An 8,705-nucleotide genomic window follows, 5' to 3' on the forward strand; every position below is an offset into this window, starting at 1 on the left:
TCCACCCAGCATTTTGGATTGTCCTTTGCTTGATACATATCATAGAAAAGATTAACATTTTAGTTACGTTTTCACTTTTTTTTCTGTAGCCAGATTTGAACATACAGTGTATTAGTACAACAATTGCTAACATTTAATCTCTTCTTAGTAAAAGGAAAAGGAACCATTAAAAATCCACCGAAAACATACTTTTACTAAAACATTGTTCTAGTTTAATATTTGACCAACTGCATCAACATCAACTGCATCATATTTAAGCTATGACTTTTTCAGATACAGGTTCTTCCATAGCAGAGAACTATGGCAACATATACCATCTCAAGTAGAGTTCATACTTATGGAAATTGTTGTGACTTACCTCATTAACTCAGTAGTTAACATATACTTCAGGTAACAGTGGTGATATTTGCTTGGGTAAACCATAGTAAGCTTTTATCTGAATCTCAAGAAGCAGAAAATAGTAGTATGAACGTTATCGTATTTTAATAAAACACTCAGCTCTCTGTATAGGTAGGAAATAGGAAAAGATATTCTAGCAGTTTTAACTATCTACAAGGGGGACTAGTGGAAAACAATTAAAAAAGGAGCTACCCATGCACTAAAATATCTTGTTATCTGTGGAATTTCCAGTTTTGAAACAGATTTTATTTATCTAAGAATTCTATTCCACTAGAATTAATGACAGTGAAAGCTTGTTAGACAAGATAAAATATAAAATGAAGAATTCTTCATCAAGAATATTTGCTTTATTTCTATAGAAACTGGTTATATACAGTTTTACCATAGAAACACATTTTGTTCAAAACATGTGTTTTGAATGCTACTTTCAAAATATTTATGCTTTAATAGAAATCCTACATTGTGAAAGGTAATATTACAGTTAATATACAGTTAACACACAGTTAACTACAGTTAACATTTAAGAATGAAATAGTTGAGATTTCCCTTTATTAATGCTTAAACCAGAAATGCTGTATTCTCAGGACCAGAAATGCTGTATTCTCAGGACCACTTTTGCTCTCACAAAATGGAAAGAAATTTTTGCTCTTAAAATAAGTTTTACAGGTGAACTAATTTTCTTCTTAATATAAACATAGCCCTCAGTATCTTTGAAGAGTCCTCTAAACTGCTGTTTTGTATTTATCTTCCTATATAATGAAGTTGTATAGATAATAGCATACATGGAAAAACAAAACAAAACAAAACAAAACAAAAAAAAACTTTTAGTTTTTTCCTTGGGCAAATCCCATCTAGTCTTGCTCCAAGCCAATACTTCTGATTGATTGATACTTGCTATGACTGCAAGAAAAGGTCAGCAAATTTGGCTAGACTAAGGTAAGATTAAAGCTTTGTCTCATCAGTTGTCGGTGACATCCTCTTCAGAACTTCAAGTAACAGACCTTAAAGAATATTTAATAAAAAGGAAGATTGTACTTAGATTAATTGAAAAAAAAAAAAAAAAAAAAGAAAGAAAAAGAAAAAGAAAAAAAAAAAAAGCAATTATGGTTTCATTATCTGACAATAAGAGCTAAAAACAAAAGACGACAGCTTACTTGTCTGAAGGTGAATGTGAGGTTCATTGCAAATGTGGTCAACACTACATGGAAGAACACCCTACAAAAATACTATTAATGACTTAAAGTGGGACAGTTGACAGCTATGGTAATATTGTAAAGTAATGCAAGATAAATCTTTTCTTTGAGTCCTTTAACATGCCTTTATATATATATATATATATATATAAAACAAAACAAAACAAAACAAAACAAAACTATCATTTTTCTAGCTTCATGCATGTACTAATTTTGTGCACTGATTCAGTCCTATGTAACAGCATGATGCTACATTTTATTGGTTTTGTCAATCTGTATGTCCTTTTTTTTTGTAACTGTTGACACCACATAATTAGAGAAACTGTCCTTTTTGGAACAGAAAAACAATCTAAACCCTCTAAAATACTAGTGTGAAAATTGGTGAGGTACATCTACTTATTGTCTTCTCCCCAAATGAGTGGACTATCAACTTGCTTTTATGATTATATTCTAGGTGAGGGCTAGAAAAATATCATCTCTGATTACAGAGGATACTGGTCCTTACTCTTCTGAGATGAGATCTGAGCAACAGCAGTTTCACTGTGAAGACCAAGATGAGAAAGGGGGAGGACAGAAGTGCCATTAAAAATATGGTATCTGTCCATGACTGTAATTTAAGCTGAAAAGCGAGGCCAGCGTCAGTTCCCTAACCCCATACTCACTTGACATAGTACAATTGTTTATCAGGAAAAAATACCTGGTTAGGAAGTTTTTAACTTCTTCCCAAATCACTGAGTCAGGTAAATGTGTAATTACTGGCTAGTTAAAATACAATGGCTTGCCTGCCAAACTGTATTTGAGTATGATATACTAAAAATATTTTTTTCCACAACTTTTTGTTAATAGAAATTTATTTATTTTTTGACAGCTAGTAACTTTGTCAACATTTACTAAAATCTGACTTTAAAAAGTAATGTGATAAAAAATCAGTTTTTATGAAATGCAATATTACTACTTCCTAGAACTGTGTATTTGTTAGAAGTATTATTTCAATGGAACAAAAAATATATATTTCTAAGGAATGTATTTTAAAATGTTATAAATGTATATGTTAATTTTAATCCCTTTTATCCTTGGGAAGCTCTAATATTTTTATTTATATGGCATTTCAGAAATGATCCACTTGCAAGCTTAGGAAAAGAACTCTTGAATCAAATTTTATATTTACAGGCCATAATCATTCTGCTATGGAAATGTTCCCAGTTTTGTATTACACCTTGGTGGTTTTAATGGAGCTTGAAATATTTAAATTAGAATTGTTTGTTTGTAACAACCATTTGTATAGTTCCATGATGCATTGTTAATCATTCTATCATTTCCATAATCTCTTAACTAATATACATAAAATCAATCAAATGCATAAAATCAACTTTACATAAATTTACATAAATACAACAAATTTACATAAAATCAAACGTACACATACATGTGTCTGATCATTTAAATAACACTGAGTGTGCATAACACACTTGCATATGTATATGTGCATGCAAACCTGTGGACAGCCTAGATTTACCTTCTGTATTTTGCAAAATCTTACAGGTTTCCTTTGTACAGTATTATTAACACCAGAATTTTGAACACTGAAAATTACTTTATAGTTTTTTAAAGAAAAAAAAAAAAAAAAGTAAATATTTTTGATGTTCTACTCAGTTGCTTTTTAGAAGCAGATGTTTCATGAAAGCCATGATGCAAAACCCCTTTTGTATTCTGCTCACATACTGCTATTCCCCTCTGCTCAATTTGATGTACATCTAGATTACATCTCTGTCATATTATGCAGAATTACTTGATACCATTAAAGCATATTCAGAAATGCATCTGGTAGCATGGCATCTTAACAACTATCAGAAAAGGTACTATACAGTTCACCTAAGGACAGATATTAAGATCTTGTTTTGTGATGAAATTTTTGAACACATTTCCTAAAATGAGATAATGCCTGCTAAAAGGGTGGATTAGACTTCATAAACTCTGTTAAGTACACCTACAACAAACTTACCAAAGCAAGGTAGCAGATGTTCCATTCCTGTGGCATACTAGTGATTTATTTATTTATATATTTGGTGGCAGGATTTGCCTCAGAATATGTTTTTATAGCTTGTAGGCAAGGTGTTCATAATCTTCAAAGTAAACTACTATTATAAAGATAGTAACAATAATAAAAATCAATATTAAAGGTAATAAAATCAATCTTCTAATTATTTATTCATTTACAAAAGAATTAAGATATTGTCATGCTTTTAAACATTTATAAATATTCATTGTCATGTAAAGATGCATTACCTTAAACCAACTGATATATATTCCCAACAGCTAAATGATACTTGGTATTATTAACAGGTGCAAGAAGACCCTTCCTTCCTTCCTTCCTTCCTTCCTTCCTTCCTTCCTTCCTTCCTTCCTTCCTTCCTTCCTTCCTTCCTTCCTTCCTTCCTTCCTTCCTTCCTTCCTTCCTTCCTTCCTTCCTTCCTTCCTTTCTTCTCCTACTCCTTCTCTCTTTCTCTCTCTTTCTCTGTTTTCTGTCTTTCCTTCTTTCTTTTTCCTCTTATTTTAACAAATGGAACATCCAGAGTAAATATTAATGTCGGTCAAAGATTCTCAGGAGTTTCTCAAAATACTTTTCTGATTTTTTTTCTTCTGCTTCTGATGAAACTCAACAGCAGAAACATTGCAGTGGCTTTCAATATTTGAAAAGTCAAATGAAATTGCTAGTTTTTTAGCCTTTGACATGAAAGGTATTACATTGCTTACCAAGCTACACCTGCCAAATAATTCATATTAAAAAATCATTATTTTTTTTTTTTACAAAATTCACATCATACTCTGTTTTAAAAACAGTGTGGCATATGTAGTGATAGATTTATGTAATGATTGAACGATTCCACTGATAAGATTTCAGTGGACTTTCTTGCTGTGATTTTGGAACCATTAATTTTGTTAAAAAAAAAAAAAAAAAAGTCAAAACTTATATCTGATGTTAAATATTATATAAAAAGCCTTAATTTAGAAACATAAAATGCACCTTATGCCAGTTATAGTCATTCTTCATATATAGCTTGTGCTGTCTTGTGCAGTTGGCTAATGATCATTAGACATTTTTTTCATACCGAAACTCATGTTTAGAAAATATAGCTTGTCTTATACAAAAACTAGAAAAACAGAATTCTGTAACAAACAACAATCCACATTAAGACAGTAATACTCTCTTAAAAACAAACAAACAAACAAAAACGGTAAAATGCATTCATGAAACTTTAGTCCAGTAAGAATCCCTTTAGAATCAGTGAAAAGAGAAACTTCCACAGGCAATTCATCCCTTCTTGAAACAGATGACAAAGCCTTAGGTATATTAGACCTGCAGGTGACTATTTCTGTTGGCTATAAGTACCTAGACTCATATAGTATAGGTCAGTGAACATTTATATGTAAAAAGTTAGACAAGTCCCTACTAACTAACTAATATTTCTGTTGTAACGTATTTTCTCTTATAAGTAAATAACTAAATGTTCAGACGTCTCAAAAATATATTTCATCAAATTGATTCTCCATTTTCATGCGTCTTTATCCTAACTATATGCCAAAATCTTGCACTGATTTTGAGGTATTTCATGCTTCGCAGTAATATCTACATAGTATCTCTGTTTTGATTAAAAACTAAATTTTCTTTTGTAAATGTCTTGAGGTCTGTGCAATTTTTAATTCTCTGATTTAATACTGGTACTTTCAATGTCTTATTGAGTTTTTCACTACTATGGAGCTTTGAGACTACAATAACTTTAAACACTATAAATAAGATGGCAGCAGTGGTAATTTTTTTCCTGAAACAGACTAATATTTTCTTTGGGAGCACAGCTCATGGCTTATGACTCTGTTGACTAGACACTTTGAATCCTTAACAGCCATTTTCCTGCTTGAAATGTTCAGATACTATTGTTTGAGGAAAAAAAAAAAAAAAAAAAACAAAACAAACTGTACACATTATTTCATATTCAGAATGGAGAGTGAATGAGCAATTCCAATTTTTGTCTGATATCTTATTTATTATTCTAAAACATTAGCATTGTGGGACTGAAGAGAATGAAAAGAACTGAAACAACCATCTTATGGTTAAAATACTAGACTGGCCCTTGGGAAGATTTAAGATGAATTGCTCTTTCCCTCTTAGTGTGGGGTTTGTAAACCACTCATTTTCCCTGTGCTCAACTTTTCATTTCTGTAGTGGTGGAAGTAAGACTTCCTTGCCTCTCAAGAGATATTAGAATAGCAGTTGATATTTTTGTCATGGTCAAATATTTAAAAGTTATCAACTATAAATATACACACATCTATGCATCAACTTATATTGATTACTCTGTGATTGCACCCACTACAATGCAAGCATAACCCATACCTTTCTTCCAAATTTTTATTACTCAAGTGTACTGTTAACCATGCAGGGAAATAACTCACTTGAAACAGACATTTACCAAACTGGTAACCCAGCAAATAAAGACCAAAAAAAAAAAAAAAGTATTGTAAAGTTTAGGCCAATCCTAGCTATAACTGAAGCTAAAAGCTAATCAGAAAACAGAAATTAAATGAAAATAAAACAGTTAACAACTAATCTTGCACAAGATGTTTCTTGAAACTTGAAAGGCTCTTTTCAGTGTCAGCATTGTTTACATGCATAACACATATTTGTGGAAAGCTGTGAATTTTCAGGCTGCTAGCTAGTTTGATTTTTAAATTATATAAAAAGATATTACACTTGAGGGCAAGATGTATGAGGAGTGCCTGAGGTCCCTTGGTTTCTTCAGCCCAGAGCAAAGCAGGCTGAGGGAAGGTCTCACAGCAGCCTGCAGCTCCCTCATGGGGGGAGTGGAGGGGCAGGCGCTGAGCTCTGCTCTCTAGGGACAGCGACAGGACCCAAGGGAACAGCGTGGGGATGGAACAGGGGAAGGCCAGGCTGGGGGTTAGGGAAAGGTTCTGCACCCAGAGCGTGGTTGGGCACTGGGACAGGCCCCCCAGGGCAGAGGTTATAGCACTGAGCCTGCTCAGTTCATGAAGCGTTTGGACAGTGCTCTCAGACATGCGGTCTGATTTTTGGGTGGTTATTTGTGGAGCCAGGGGTTGGACTAGATGGTACCTGTGGGTCCCTTCCAGCTTGGGCTATACTATGATTCTATGATTCTGTGAAGAAAGGGACTGAAATCTCCATTACACTACACTGAGATGCATGGCAGCCTTATTTGAATTGCCCTTGTGTGTTAGGATCATGCTAAACAATTTTTGTTGTTCTTTTTGTTCCGTATCTGATAGAAACAACTATATTCACATTAATGGTCTGCCTGCTACTGCTTTTTAATTCTGTTTGGATTCTTCTGTCCAGATATTGCAATAATTCTCACAACTAAGTCTAATTTCAGAAGCAGATTAAAAGCAAGACTACTTGTACTCCTTAGGGAATAAAGATATGAATACTAAAAGCTTAAAGGAACTGTATGGCTTAGACTAAGTGTCCATCCAAGACTAGATCTTCTTTTTAACAGCTTTTTAACAGCTGTCAGTAAGCAATAGGTGAGGAATCAGAACAATCACCACATAGAAGATTTCATTGGTAAAAGAAGTGGTAAAGAAACAAACCAATCTATTTCATTTTAAAATGAGATTTTGAGAAACAATGTTTTTTGAAATCTGTTGTGTGCTTTCAGTGAGTCTTTAAATAGCAGTTATTTTTGCTTTGACTTGGAACTAGAAATACACAGCTAGAAATAAACAAGCTGGCATTTTTTATATCCTGCTTTTCCGGTCTCCCCTTAAGAGCTAACGGGCAGAAGTTAACAAAATTTATGACTTGACCCACATTAATTGTCTAAGACAGAGAGCTGTTAAGGACTCTAGGGAGACTCTCACAGTGACCGTAATTTTGTGCAGAAATATCACATGATATTGCAAGCAAACCTGAAGATTAGAGCTAGCTGAACTATCCATCAAAATAGCATTATGTAAACAGATTGTGAACAGAACTTAATTTTAAGAAGAATATGTTCCTTATACCAAAATAATGATAAAATATTTTGAATGTCCTTTGCTGTGTAGATAGCTACATAAGTATAGTAGCTGAATTACATGACGTTCTAAAAGAGTTAGTAATGTATATATTTATATATGTTAGGGCTAGTACCTGGACTATACACCTGATTTGTTTTAAAATTTGTAGAAGTGAAGTCAAGATTGAGAATGAATGAGAATGTGCATCCCTTCACCAGAAAATCATGTGGTTTTGCAATAGAGCCTTGCATAATAATGCCTGTAAAAGTAGAAATATAGGACATCCTTGTAAGTGAGAAAACATGAACTGCAAAGCAGGCAAGCATAAATGCTTCTGTGGCTGAGGCAGAGGTACACATCAGAGATAGGCTTTGGTGTCCTACAAATGTCAAATTTGATCTGCAATGTTTTAAAAGTAAGATTCAAGCATTTTACTTTATCCAAAGGGACCCTTGACAACACTCTGACAAGAAGAGAAGTTCTGTATCATGACAATAGTTTAACTACTGACTTGAATATAGAAGCATTCCTTACTTACATAACTTCTCCAGCACACAAAGCAACATGTATTGTCAAAATGGCACCCTATGATACATATACATTGTTTATATCAGACGCAAAATATAATTTGGATTTTTTTATCATATCAAGAAAATAACCATGAAAGAAAACAACAATAAGGAAAAGGAGAGAAGGAAATTTCAGAAGTATGATGATGTAAAGTGAAGAAAGTCTGCCTCTATGCTGAGAAAAGTTCATTTTCTCCCTTTAGAAGGTACTAGAAAAGATTGACTGCAACTGATTTAATTTCAGAATGAATCATCACAGATCTGCTTTGTACCACATAATATGTCAGACTGCTTACTTCAGTTCAACATAAAAGGAAAACAAATATTGCTCTTATTTCTCCTCAATTTTTGTACCTATTGACTATGGCTTCTTTGGAGGAACTTCACAGCTTTAGAATGAACAGCAGTGGAATTGGCTTTGCTGAAATGTAAGCTGAAGAGAGCAGACCCAGCAGAAGATCACTGTGTACTCTATTATTTACAGCAGACTTGAGAGGACATGGTTTCTGTA

The sequence above is a fragment of the Aythya ferina genome (assembly GCF_964211825.1).
Source record: "Aythya ferina genome assembly, chromosome: 2".
Lineage (NCBI taxonomy): Eukaryota > Metazoa > Chordata > Aves > Anseriformes > Anatidae > Aythya > Aythya ferina.